We start from the raw sequence: 6,205 nt of genomic DNA, 5'->3' as shown, positions 1-6,205 counted from the left end.
AACTGCACATTTTAGAGTGACCTATTATTGTCCCCAGAACAAGGTAACTTTGCACCTGCGTAATTATCAGCTTCTTGATATGCCACACCTGTCAGGTGGATGGATTATCTTGGCAAAGGAGAAATGCTCACTAACAGGGATGTAAAACAAATTTGTGCACAAAATATGAGAGAAATAAGCTTTTTGTGCATAAGGAACATTTCTGGGATCTTTTATTTCCATGAAACATGGGACCAACACTTTGCATGTTGCGTTTATATGTTTGTTTGGTGTATGTGGCATTTGTCTTGTTGGAGAGTACGGACCATAGTGTAACTAGCTCGGCCCTGTCGCTCCTGTCCAGTGACTATGTAGCCCTTAGGCACAGATCTTGGATCAGCTGATGTGTCTGTATTTGAGCTGGCCCTCCGTAGACCACTGTGTGTGTTTCGACCTCTGCAGTAGCTAGATAATACGCATATCTTGCGATATGTAGCTTGTCCTTACATCCTCTTTGTTAAATAACTACACAACCTGTGTGTGTCTACCTACCTAACCTTTCCCTCTACTGTACAGATCCAGACTGTCTCCATATGAACGCTTGGTAAACCGTGCGTGAGAGAGAGAGACGGGGAGGTATTTTGTCAACGAGATAAAGACTGCATGGAAACAGGTGTGTGTCTGTCTTCCCGGCAACGCTATCCCGACCCTTTCAGATGAGACACACTCCGACCCTTTTCAGATGAGACACACTCCGACCCTTTTCAGATGAGACACACTCCGACCCTTTTCAGATGAGACACACTCCGACCCTTTTCAGATGAGACACACTCCGACCCTTTTCAGATGAGACACACTCCGACCCTTTTCAGATGAGACACACTCCGACCCTTTTCAGATGAGACACACTCCAACTAGCTACAGAACATGATTAACAATGTTGATATGAAGCAAAACATCACCACATTGTCATCGCTTAACCTCCTGGTGTCTCATCACTGGACTGAGAGTGTCTTCCCTAACCTGCTACCTCGCTGGACTGAGAGGGTCTTCCCAGACTAACCTGCTACCTCGCTGGACTGAGAGGGACTTCCCAGACTAACCTGCTACCACACTGGACTGAGAGTGTCTTCCCTAACCTGCTACCTCGCTGGACTGAGAGGGTCTTCCCTAACCTGCTACCTCGCTGGACTGAGAGGGTCTTCCCTAACCTGCTACCTCGCTGGACTGAGAGGGACTTCCCAGACTAACCTGCTACCACACTGGACTGAGAGTGTCTTCCCTAACCTGCTACCTCGCTGGACTGAGAGGGACTTCCCAGACTAACCTGCTACCTCGCTGGACTGAGAGGGACTTCCCTAACCTGCTACCTCGCTGGACTGAGAGGGTCTTCCCTAACCTGCTACCTCGCTGGACTGAGAGGGTCTTCCCAGACTAACCTGCTACCTCGCTGGACTGAGAGGGTCTTCCCAGACTAACCTGCTACCTCGCTGGACTGAGAGGGTCTTCCCAGACTAACCTGCTACCTCGCTGGACTGAGAGGGTCTTCCCTAACCTGCTACCTCGCTGGACTGAGAGGGTCTTCCCAGACTAACCTGCTACCTCGCTGGACTGAGAGTGTCTTCCCAGACTAACATGCTACCACACTGGACTGAGAGTGTCTTCCCAGACTAACATGCTACCACGCTGGACTGAGAGTGTCTTCCCAGACTAACATTCTACCACACTGGACTGAGAGTGTCTTCCCAGACTAACATGCTACCACGCTGGACTGAGAGTGTCTTCCCAGACTAACATGCTACCACACTGGACTGAGAGTGTCTTCCCTAACCTGCTACCTCGCTGGACTGAGAGGGTCTTCCCTAACCTGCTACCACACTGGACTGAGAGTGACTTCCCAGACTAACATGCTACCACACTGGACTGAGAGTGTCTTCCCTAACCTGCTACCTCGCTGGACTGAGAGGGTCTTCCCTAACCTGCTACCTCGCTGGACTGAGAGGGACTTCCCAGACTAAACCTGCTACCTCGCTGGACTGAGAGGGACTTCCCAGACTAACCTGCTACCTCGCTGGACTGAGAGTGTCTTCCCAGACTAACCTGCTACCTCGCTGGACTGAGAGTGTCTTCCCAGACTAACCTGCTACCTCGCTGGACTGAGAGTGTCTTCCCTAACCTGCTACCATGCTGGACTGAGAGGGTCTTCCCAGACTAACCTGCTACCATGCTGGACTGAGAGGGTCTTCCCAGACTAACCTGCTACCATGCTGGACAGAGGGGGACTTCCCAGACTGAACCTGCTACCTCGCTGGACTGAGAGGGACTTCCCAGACTAACCTGCTACCTCGCTGGACTGAGAGGGACTTCCCTAACCTGCTACCTCACTGGACTGAGAGGGTCTTCCCTAACCTGCTACCTCGCTGGACTGAGAGGGTCTTCCCAGACTAACCTGCTACCTCGCTGGACTGAGAGGGTCTTCCCAGACTAACCTGCTACCTCGCTGGACTGAGAGGGTCTTCCCAGACTAACCTGCTACCTCGCTGGACTGAGAGGTCTTCCCAGACTAACCTTCTACCTCGCTGGACTGAGAGTGTCTTCCCTAACCTGCTACCTCGCTGGACTGAGAGGGTCTTCCCTAACCTGCTACCTCGCTGGACTGAGAGGGTTTTCCCAGACTAACCTGCTACCTCGCTGGACTGAGAGGGTCTTCCCAGACTAACATGCTACCACGCTGGACTGAGAGGGTCTTCCCAGATTAACCTGCTACCACACTGGACTGATAGTGTCTTCCCTAACCTGATACCTCGCTGGACTGAGAGGGACTTCCCAGATTAAACCTGCTACCACACTGGACTGAGAGGGTCTTCCCAGACTAACCTGATACCTCGCTGGACTGAGAGGGTCTTCCCAGATTAACCTGCTACCTCGCTGGACTGAGAGGGTCTTCCCAGATTAACCTGCTACCTCGCTGGACTGAGAGGGTCTTCCCAGACTAACCTGCTACCTCGCTAAACTGAGAGGGTCTTCCTCTACATCATAGTGGTGGACCCCACAGTACACACAACACAACCTCAACCACACCACGATCATGGTGAGCAACTATACTCACTCACTCACTCACTCACTCACTCACTCACTCACTCACTCACTCACTCACTCACTCACTCACTCACTCACTCACTCACTCACTCACTCACACTAAAACATACACAAAGGATGACTAACCTTCCATAGACTAGACAGTTGGCAGGTGTAGTTACCATAGACTAGACAGTTGACAGGTGTAGTTACCATAGACTAGACAGGTGTAGTTACCATAGACTAGACAGGTGTAGTTACCATAGACTAGACAGGTGTAGTTACCATAGACTAGACAGGTGTAGTTACCATAGACTAGACAGGTGTAGTTACCATAGACAAGACAGGTGTAGTTACCATAGACTAGACAGGTGTAGTTACCATAGACTAGACAGGTGTAGTTACCATAGACTAGACAGGTGTAGTTACCATAGACTAGACAGGTGTAGTTACCATAGACTAGACAGGTGTAGTTACCATAGACTAGACAGGTGTAGTTACCATAGACTAGACAGGTGTAGTTACCATAGACTAGACAGGTGTAGTTACCATAGACTAGACAGGTGTAGTTACCATAGACTAGACAGTTGACAGGTGTAGTTACCATAGACTAGACAGGTGTAGTTACCATAGACTAGACAGGTGTAGTTACCATAGACTAGACAGTTGAGAGGTATAGTTACCATAGACTAGACAGGTGTAGTTACCATAGACTAGACAGGTGTAGTTACCATAGACTAGACAGGTGTAGTTACCATAGACTAGACAGTTGGCAGGTGTAGTTACCATAGACTAGACAGTTGACAGGTGTAGTTACCATAGACTAGACAGTTGACAGGTGTAGTTACCATAGACTAGACAGGTGTAGTTACCATAGACTAGACAGGTGTAGTTACCATAGACTAGACAGGTGTAGTTACCATAGACTAGACAGTTGGCAGGTGTAGTTACCATAGACTAGACAGGTGTAGTTACCATAGACTAGACAGGTGTAGTTACCATAGACTAGACAGGTGTAGTTACCATAGACTAGACAGGTGTAGTTACCATAGACTAGACAGTTGGCAGGTGTAGTTACCATAGACTAGACAGGTGTAGTTACCATAGACTAGACAGTTGACAGGTGTAGTTACCATAGACTAGACAGGTGTAGTTACCATAGACTAGACAGGTGTAGTTACCATAGACTAGACAGGTGTAGTTACCATAGACTAGACAGGTGTAGTTACCATAGACTAGACAGGTGTAGTTACCATAGACTAGACAGGTGTAGTTACCATAGACTAGACAGGTGTAGTTACCATAGACTAGACAGTTGTAGTTACCATAGACTAGACAGGTGTAGTTACCATAGACTAGACAGTTGACAGGTATAGTTACCATAGACTAGACAGGTGTAGTTACCATAGACTAGACAGGTGTAGTTACCATAGACTAGACAGGTGTAGTTACCATAGACTAGACAGTTGACAGGTGTAGTTACCATAGACTAGACAGGTGTAGTTACCATAGACTAGACAGGTGTAGTTACCATAGACTAGACAGTTGACAGGTGTAGTTACCATAGACTAGACAGGTGTAGTTACCATAGACTAGACAGGTGTAGTTACCATAGACTAGACAGGTGTAGTTACCATAGACTAGACAGGTGTAGTTACCATAGACTAGACAGGTGTAGTTACCATAGACTAGACAGGTGACAGGTATAGTTACCATAGACTAGGCAGGTGTAGTTACCATAGACTAGACAGGTGTAGTTACCATAGACTAGACAGGTGTAGTTACCATAGACTAGACAGGTGTAGTTACCATAGACTAGACAGTTGACAGGTGTAGTTACCATAGACTAGACAGGTGTAGTTACCATAGACTAGACAGGTGTAGTTACCATAGACTAGACAGTTGAGAGGTATAGTTACCATAGACTAGACAGGTGTAGTTACCATAGACTAGACAGGTGTAGTTACCATAGACTAGACAGGTGTAGTTACCATAGACTAGACAGTTGGCAGGTGTAGTTACCATAGACTAGACAGTTGACAGGTGTAGTTACCATAGACTAGACAGTTGACAGGTGTAGTTACCATAGACTAGACAGGTGTAGTTACCATAGACTAGACAGGTGTAGTTACCATAGACTAGACAGGTGTAGTTACCATAGACTAGACAGTTGGCAGGTGTAGTTACCATAGACTAGACAGGTGTAGTTACCATAGACTAGACAGGTGTAGTTACCATAGACTAGACAGGTGTAGTTACCATAGACTAGACAGGTGTAGTTACCATAGACTAGACAGTTGGCAGGTGTAGTTACCATAGACTAGACAGGTGTAGTTACCATAGACTAGACAGTTGACAGGTGTAGTTACCATAGACTAGACAGGTGTAGTTACCATAGACTAGACAGGTGTAGTTACCATAGACTAGACAGGTGTAGTTACCATAGACTAGACAGGTGTAGTTACCATAGACTAGACAGGTGTAGTTACCATAGACTAGACAGGTGTAGTTACCATAGACTAGACAGGTGTAGTTACCATAGACTAGACAGTTGTAGTTACCATAGACTAGACAGGTGTAGTTACCATAGACTAGACAGTTGACAGGTATAGTTACCATAGACTAGACAGGTGTAGTTACCATAGACTAGACAGGTGTAGTTACCATAGACTAGACAGGTGTAGTTACCATAGACTAGACAGGTGTAGTTACCATAGACTAGACAGGTGTAGTTACCATAGACTAGACAGGTGACAGGTATAGTTACCATAGACTAGGCAGGTGTAGTTACCATAGACTAGACAGGTGTAGTTACCATAGACTAGACAGGTGTAGTTACCATAGACTAGACAGGTGTAGTTACCATAGACTAGACAGTTGACAGGTGTAGTTACCATAGACTAGACAGGTGTAGTTACCATAGACTAGACAGGTGTAGTTACCATAGACTAGACAGTTGAGAGGTATAGTTACCATAGACTAGACAGGTGTAGTTACCATAGACTAGACAGGTGTAGTTACCATAGACTAGACAGGTGTAGTTACCATAGACTAGACAGTTGGCAGGTGTAGTTACCATAGACTAGACAGTTGACAGGTGTAGTTACCATAGACTAGACAGTTGACAGGTGTAGTTACCATAGACTAG

The sequence above is a fragment of the Oncorhynchus gorbuscha genome, unplaced genomic scaffold, assembly GCF_021184085.1.
Source record: "Oncorhynchus gorbuscha isolate QuinsamMale2020 ecotype Even-year unplaced genomic scaffold, OgorEven_v1.0 Un_scaffold_1523, whole genome shotgun sequence".
Taxonomy (NCBI): domain Eukaryota; kingdom Metazoa; phylum Chordata; class Actinopteri; order Salmoniformes; family Salmonidae; genus Oncorhynchus; species Oncorhynchus gorbuscha.
This window is presented reverse-complemented; position numbering follows the sequence as displayed.